General features: G+C 42.0%; 2 non-coding genes across 2 annotated transcripts; both read right to left on the reverse strand.

Annotated features, from left to right (window-relative positions):
- Positions 1-5,830: 5,830 nt before the first annotated feature.
- trnak-cuu (transfer RNA lysine (anticodon CUU)) lies at positions 5,831-5,903 on the reverse strand. Its single transcript has one exon. It is a non-coding gene; the product is annotated as a tRNA-Lys (tRNA).
- A 715-nt stretch (positions 5,904-6,618) lies between these two features.
- On the reverse strand, positions 6,619-6,691 carry trnak-cuu (transfer RNA lysine (anticodon CUU)). Its single transcript has one exon. It is a non-coding gene; the product is annotated as a tRNA-Lys (tRNA).
- Between the last annotated feature and the right edge of the window lie 1,711 nt (positions 6,692-8,402).

An 8,402-nucleotide genomic window follows, 5' to 3' on the forward strand; every position in this document is an offset into this window, starting at 1 on the left:
CAGGAATTTGTTACTAGTTATTATTCGTTATTTGCTATTATTACTGCGTTGAAAGTCTCAATGCACGTGCTCCAGTAAAATTACCCAGCTGTGTAAATGGGCGAATAATTGCAAGTAATTTAACATCGCAAGTCACTTTGAGGTAAAGCATCAGCTGAATGAGGAGACACAAATAACATGTGACGTATCTCAGCTCTGAATTCCAAATGTGAAAAATGTACGCTGGCTTCGCGTGTTACAAACATTCGAGATACAGATTTTCAAATTTAATTTGTGCTTTTTGGTGACAAAAGGTGACCGGAATTTCCATGCGAAGCCATTAGTTGGCAGCAAAACACTAAATCAGTATATGAGTTAAGGATCGCCTTTATTTGCATTCACTTTTATTCATTTAGCAGACACTTTTCTCCAAAGCGACGTACATCTCAGAGAAAATACAATTTGTGCATTACATTAGGAGAAAGAGAGACATGCAGTACTGAGCAAAAGTTTTAGGCACTTTCTTGGGGGGAAAAAAGCTGTAAAGTGAGGATGCTTCCAAAAATAATGCTCTTAATTCACAAACTTCCCACAAAGCTTAGTAAGCATCCATTGTCAACGACCGCTTGAATTGATTGGGGTCGCGGTAGGTCTGGGGTTTGAGTCCTACTTGAGGTGCCTTGCGATGGACTGGCGTCCCGTCCCGGGTGTGACCCCTCCCCCTCCAGCCTTACGGCCCGTGTTACCGGGTTAGGCTCCGGTTCGCCACGACCCGCTTGGGATAAGTGGTTTCAGAGTGTGTGTGTGTACTTTCTTTAACGACATACAAAACGTTTACTGTAATACTGTAACTTTTTGCAAAAGGAAAGCTTGTAAATCTAAAATATGCTCTTTCCCATTGACACTACTGCAGAAGACATTGAATAACCGTCTAAAACAAATATTTTTGTGAAACATCTAAGTGTCTAAGACTTTTGCACAGTACTGCAGTTGCAGACATGTGATTCTTAAGTAAACTTAGTGTGTTTCTTTCCACTTTATGCGCCCATGTTCATCGCATGAGTAGGTGCATAAAACTTGGAATAGACAATTCCTGATCACCTTCCTACACATGTTTTTTTAAAGGTACGTAAAGATTTCCGTACATTACAGGAGTAGCGGCTGTGTAGAGGCTTATCTGAGCATGATCATAACGTTATGGTGTTTGAATATTTACACCATACATGAACTTAAGAGATCATGGGCAAAGTGAGTCTGGAAGAGGTGAGTTTTCAGACCCTTTTTAAATGTGGACAGAGTTTCAGCAGTTCTGAGTGAAAGAGGGAGGTCGTTCCACCACAACGGAGCCAGAACCGAGAACCTCCACGCTTTACTTTACGTGCCCACCAAGCAATCAGAAATAGATGAGCGAAACAGTCTGGTTCGGGTGTAGAGGATGATCAAGTCTTGTAAATAGCTGGGAGCAGTTCTACTGATGCATTTTTTGGCCATAACCAGGCTCTTAAATTTGATCCGGGCAGCTATAGGAGGCCAGTGCAGAGAAACGAGTAGTTATTCGACTCCCTTCCACAGTGTTTGCAGTTGGTGTCCATGATCAGCAAAAAGATGAGGTACTCTGCACATTGCTGGGGTGAATCAGTCAACGACCGCAACTGAATACGTCAACAACCGCTTTTCCCAAGCAGAGTCACGGTGAGCCAGAGCCTACGCGGCAACACAGGGCGCAGGGCCGAAGGGGAAGGGGATACGCCTAGGGCGGGACGCCAGTCCGTCGCCAGGCACCCCAAGCAGGGCTCAAGGCCCAGGCCTGCCACACAGAAGGCACCCCACCATTAAATACGAGTTTGTGTAAATGACATTTCTGTTTCCGGTCATTTTAAATTTGTTTTTGATCGCAACGTTTTCATTTTAATATTCCTTCCTCAGAAAGGTCAGGGAGTCTAATACTTGGCAACTTCGCACCATGACTTAAAACCCACAGGTTTAGAATCACTTTCAATTGACATTACGAAAGGCAAAGGTCGGAGGTTCTCGGTTCTGGGTCCGTTGTGGTGGAAGGACCTTCCCCTCTCACTCAAAACTGTGGAAACTCTGTCTACTTTCAAGAAGGGTCTGAAAACCCACCTTTTCCAGATCCACTTCGCCCAAGACCTCTCCAGCTCATTTACGGCGTAACCGTTCACACATCGTAACTCCAGAAGCATCCCCGGATACTGTCATGGTGTCCCCCCGGCGCGGATGCGTCGGACCCAAGTGCGGAGCGCAAAAGTGGAGTCAAGGGGCGATCCAGCAGACGTGGTCAGGGAAAGAGGCAAACGGTCACCGATCTGTGAACAGAATCCGAAGGGCAAATCCGAGAGTCGTTGTCCAGGAAACAGGCGAGAAGTCGTGGCAAACCAGGAAGTCGTAGGGTGAGGAGCAGGACGAGGAGCAGGAACTGAGAAACAGGGAGGTCAGGAGAACTAAGGCGAGCAAGAGTGGCGCAAGCAAGAAGCGAGGCTGAACAAGGTTCCGTAATTGTTTTTGCTCCGCGGTTTCCTTTTATATGTTCCTCCTCTGATGTACTGCAGGTGGGCCTCGTTGTGCTGAGGTGGAAGGCATGACAGATACAACCTTTATTCAGTCATTACTCTGGCATTGTACTGCTCATTTGTGTATCTTATAAAATTTTTTAAAAAATTTTAATTTTTTTTTTTTTAAAAAATTAAAAATTGGTGCGGGTATCAGGATTTGTCTATCCTGTGTCTTATGCACCTGCTCGAACGATGAACCTCGGTGCAACAATTGGTAGGTAATGAACTGGCTTTGCTTAAGACTTTCATCACTGCAGCTATGTCTCCTTCTCTTAATGTAATGCATAAATTGTACTTTTGCCGAGATGCACGTCGCTTTGGACAAAAGCGTCTGCTAAATGAATAAATGTAAATGTAAATGTAATAAAAGGAAACGTTTATACCTGATAGGGAAGGCGGGGGTACAGTGGTGCAGCGGGTTTGGCCGGGGCCTGCTTGCTGGTAGGTCTAGGGTTTGAGTCCTGCTTGGGGTGCCCTGCGATGGACTGGCATCCTGGCCTTGGTGTGTCCCCTCTCCCTCCAGTCTTGCGCCCTGTGTTGCCGGGTTAGGCTCCGGCTCACCGTGACCCCATATGGGACAAGCGGTTTCAGATGATGTGCGTGTGCATGTGTGTTTATATCTGTGAACATTTGTAACTCAAACATTCATAATACAAGGGAACGTGTACCGTGAAACTATTTCATGTGGGAAGCTGGACAGCGTTGAGAACACAGCGGCTTCTGCCAAAGAAAGTCAATCTGAACTGGGAAAACAAAGCAGTTGTTGCAAGTTGAATTTCACTGATGGGGATATGTGTACATTTAACAAGGCAGCTGATCTAGAAACCATGTTTTAAAAATCTGTAAAGAGTCCACAGCTGACTGTCTCTGTCTGAAAAGAACCATATCAGCCATAAAAAACCCAATAAAAGAGTCATACTCCTACATGACTGAGTAGACAGGAAGGATTTTAATCACAGAAATGAGGACGAACCCACTTTTCTCCCGTGAACAACAAGAGGTCCACGCTGAGATTGGAGGTGACCACATTCGCTACATACACAGAGCTGACATTTACCTTCACTGACATTTCAGAACATTCATGCAAGAATCTACACCAGCAACCCTTTGGTTCTTATGCAGTCACCTGTTTCATATTCTTCTTATTTATAGCAGTCAAATATATTCCTATATAAACTCATGTATTCATATACTATCTCATATATGCCTGAATATCTCATTTCTTTTAAAGCAGAGATGAGAAAAAAGTCTTTACCTGGAACTGTAATAAAAATTGATAACCTACACAGTAGTCTGACATTTTTTCTTGTCTCTGGAGAATATTTCATACGTTTCATACGTTTCATATAGCATACGTTCACAAATAATTTACCATGACTCATTAAAAACAAAAAAAAAGGTCTTTCGGTGTTCATAAATTCATAAACTTTATTTCAATTAGCCATTAGTAGAGTACAGCTATAATCAAACTATTCCTTGTTATTTGAGAGACATAATATTCTGTATACTATATATAGCAATGTACATATTACATACATTTACAAAGAACACTTTGCAATAATTAAATGTGCCAATGAAATATAAACACACAATAAGTTAACACTCACAGCTGCTACTAGTTTCAAAACAGTAATATATTCACCCCATTTATATATAATTTTTATTTTAAACTTCCCACTAACAGTAGCACTCCAGAAACTGTGTGCAAAATAAGAGAAAAACACATTTCTTTGCACCTCACCTTTCTAACCCTAATAAAAAAAACGCGGAATATGTCGCAGATACACTATTAATTGTGATCCTGTGGGGGAAAAATTAGCTGTCAGGAGGATTTTGCTAAAGACACTCAGCAGAACATAATAAGGAACCTAATCCTGGACCTGAAACACACTGTACAATACAACATGCACATTCAACCGCATTACTACAATTAAAAATCTTTAAAATCTTAAAAACAATAAATTACCTGTTTTTTAACTTCAACCTTATTAAAATTAAGTTATTGAAAATTACACGAAAATAAAATCTAAACAAATTTTAAAAAAACTGCAGCTCCTTTGATTGGTCAAAAAACATACTATAAGATCTTTACATGAAATACATTGACACAATAAAATTACATAAAGTCTCTGAATAATAAACTAATTATAAAAAATTACAAATAATAATAAATTATTTAGAAATATAAATACACACACACACACACACACATTTTCAGAACCGCTTGTCCCATACGGGGTCACGGGGAACCGGAGCCTACCCGGCAACACAGGGCGTAAGGCTGGAGAGAGGGAGGGGACACACCCAGGACGGGGAAATATAAATAATTAAATATAAATTATAAATGACATTTTTTATTGATGTCAAGGTCTCAAATTTACATTTTTTTTTTGTCTGTCAATAGTCCTCAGAGAACACTAGAGGACACTAGTTAAGGTTGTTGATAGTTGACCCCCTTGCTGGCCTCCCTTGCCGACCCCCTTGTTTTTCTTACCCTTAAATGCTATTGTAATTGTAAAATGTAATTGTAATGGTAATGAAATTCAATTAGAATGCCTCCCAGGGGGAGGGAAACATGAAGGAACAAATTGAAGAAGTGGAAGCCCACCAGTAGGGGGCAGTGTTCTGCAGCGCCCCACAGCCGTGTGGTGGAAATGAAGAGGGAAAACGAACTGGAATTGAGAACCTTTGTAAAAAAACAGGGGCAATAAAGAAAGGTGCAAAATGTGTAAATTGACGAAGACGGTGTCCCACCACAGCCTGCGCTCCGTCAGTCACCTCACTGCAATGTTCTCCGTTTGTCTGCATTCGTTTTCCCACATTGTGTGCATGTATGTCGCATGCTGCCGCCACAAAAGTGAATTAATAATTAAATGTCATGTAAAAGAACTGTAAATTGATTTAAAAGTTTTTTTTTTTTTAATCTGTAATGGGGAAGGAAGGACGGTGTGTGTGTGTGTGCGCGCGCGGCGGGTGGGGGAGGGAAGCGGGCACAGATAGTTTTTTTAAGTCTCCCTATTTTACGGCTGGGAGTTTTTGGGTTCTTCCTTCCTGGCCAGTTATCTTAGTTATTATAGTAATTTAATGAATGGAGAACCTGTTATTTCTATTATGTTGTGATATATGTAGATATGTATATATGTGAATGTATATTATTCAATTCAATTCCCTAAAGCGCTGAATTGAATGAATGAAGTGTAGTTCACTGATTCGTTCCTTCACTTACTGACCACCGTGCAAACCCTCACTACATTAATCGAAAAGGTAAAATATTATTTCGCCCAACGTGGGGCTCGAACCCACGACCCTGAGATTAAGAGTCTCATGCTCTACCGACTGAGCTAGCCGGGCTCCACGAAAGCAGCGGTCTTCTATTTCCGTAAAAATAAATAAGAGAATTTTTAATTCATTACATTTCATTGGAAATGATATTTGATGAGCTATGGAAATGAAAAAAGCTAAAATATGATGCTGTGACTCATGTACATGTTAATAATGTAAAACAGCTCAGAAACAACGTAGGTAACTGACGTCGGTCTGTGCTGCATCGAACAAAAAGAAGACGCCAAGCAAGCGTTTATAAAATAAAGTACGTTTCAGTCAGTGGGCTGTTATTTTGGTCTTGTCGATGTTGTTGCTAGCTATTTATTATTTTATTAGAGAATAAGAATGATTCCATGGTGTGCAGCAACGACGTAGTAGCATGGCGGCATGCTGCTCAATCAATGATAATCGAAAACTACCCAGCAGCTGCTGTATAAAATGGTAAATACTCGTAAGTAGTTTAACACTTATAGTCGCTTTGGAGAAAAGCGTAAGATAAATATGTATAGATATATAAAATATGTTTATGAATATTTTCTTTCTATAAATATATATTGTATATATACATAATTATAGAAATAAAATAAAAGTTAAAAGAAACGTCTGTAGATTTTCTGTTTCTCTCTAAAAGCGCGTCTTGTTCAGTATCCGGAGTCACACTGTAACTTTTTTCAAGTTATGAATTTAATTTTAGAATTGATTTCTCTTCACCAAGCAATATTGGAACCCAAAAGTGTGCTTTCGCCCAACGTGGGGCTCGAACCCACGACCCTGAGATTAAGAGTCTCATGCTCTACCGACTGAGCTAGCCGGGCTTTGGAAGGGGTAATTCTATCTGGGCCATTCCCTCCTGCATCGATTGAACCTATTTTTTTGTGTTAACTGTTCGATTTATTTGATCATAATATAAGGAAAATATACGTTTACAATTAATTCAATATTTTCCGACACCGTTACTACCTTGAAATTGAACAATCCCTGCGAAATGGTTCTCCGTCAATAGGTGGCGCTGCTGCGGCCCATTCCGCTCAGCGGCCATTACGCGAATATGCGCAACGCGCGCGAACATAGCGCGCAGACGGAACTTGAGAGAGAAGCAAGAGAACGATCTTCTAAAACAGTGAGGACTGTGAAAGAAGTGTCAGAAGGTGTCAGTCGGAAGCGAGTTCGTGGATTCAGATGATAATTCCACGACTGAAACGCGAGCAGCTCTGCAACCTTGTCAGCATTACTGCTAACGCGCGCGCGCAGTGCAACCTGTCGCGCGCCGATTCGTGCCGCGTGTGATTCATTCAACCTGTTTTTACATTTATATTTATACTTATTCAGTTATAAGACGCTTTTCTCCAAAAGGGACCTACAGTAATGACCGTGTTATTACACATGACGTACAGATGTCGAAGATGAAGGAATGAGGTGTTTTGAGGACTGTGTGTCTCATGACCACACAGTGATCAACGTGAATGTCAAAATAAGTGCAGATATGTGTGAAATAATAACAGAAATAGTGCTATATAGTGACTTTTTTTGTAATTAATCCTGTTCTGTGTGGGCAGGGCCGCGTGCGGAGAACTACGATACGTTCGTTCATTTTCTCCCATCACTTTGCCCACACGGCAGAGACTTGTGGTCTTCTCTTGCGGGACGTCGTCCTTGGATCAGGCCCTGCTGGAGAAACATCTCGGAGCTGGGTCCCGAGGAGCGGGCCGTGGGTCGCCGGGGGTCCGGCGTAGGCCTGCCTCTTCGGGGCACCGCGGTCCTTCCAGGGCCTTGATGGTGGTGGAGGTATCTACATTTACATTTACATTAATTCATTTAGCAGACGCTTTTGTCCAAAGCGACGTGCGTCTCGGCAAAAGTACAATTTATGCATTACATTAGGAGAAAGAGACACAGCTGCAGACATGAAAGTCTCAAGCAAACCTAGTTCGTTACCTACCACTCGCTGCACCGAGGTTCATCGTTCGAGTAGGTGCGTAAAACACAGGATAGACAAATCCCGATACCCTCCCACCCTTTTTTTTTGAAAAAAAATTTTCTAAGATACACGAATAACCAAGTAGTATAAGTATCTAGGGGTATCTGCTGACCTTCCTCCACCAGGAGAGCATGTTCCTAAGGTGGGGAGTGGGGTAGATGTTCAAACAGAGGTGGCACCAAGAAGAACCATCATTTCCATTGAAATATTTAGCTGATTCTCTTCTTAAGCAGTTTACAGCACTAAGCTACTTAAGGTTTTGCCCATTGATACAGCAGGGTAATTTTTACTGGAGCAACTCTAAGTACTTTGCTAAAGGTATCTTGAGCAGGAGGTGGAATTCAGACCTGGTTCCTTGAAGTGCAAGGCAGCAGATTGCCCAATTTCACTCGTTAAAGTTACCCTGCAAGATGTGCTCTGATGAAGCTCGCTGGGAAGTTCTTGGACCCCCTGCAAGGAGCACCGCGTGGCCTTCAGCCTGTGCACACCCGTCGGGACCATGGATTGACATTGCATAGTGCTGCTGTTCACCACAACCCCATCCCTTG

Source organism: Scleropages formosus, chromosome 20 (genome assembly GCF_900964775.1).
Source record: "Scleropages formosus chromosome 20, fSclFor1.1, whole genome shotgun sequence".
NCBI classification, from domain to species: Eukaryota; Metazoa; Chordata; class Actinopteri; order Osteoglossiformes; family Osteoglossidae; genus Scleropages; species Scleropages formosus.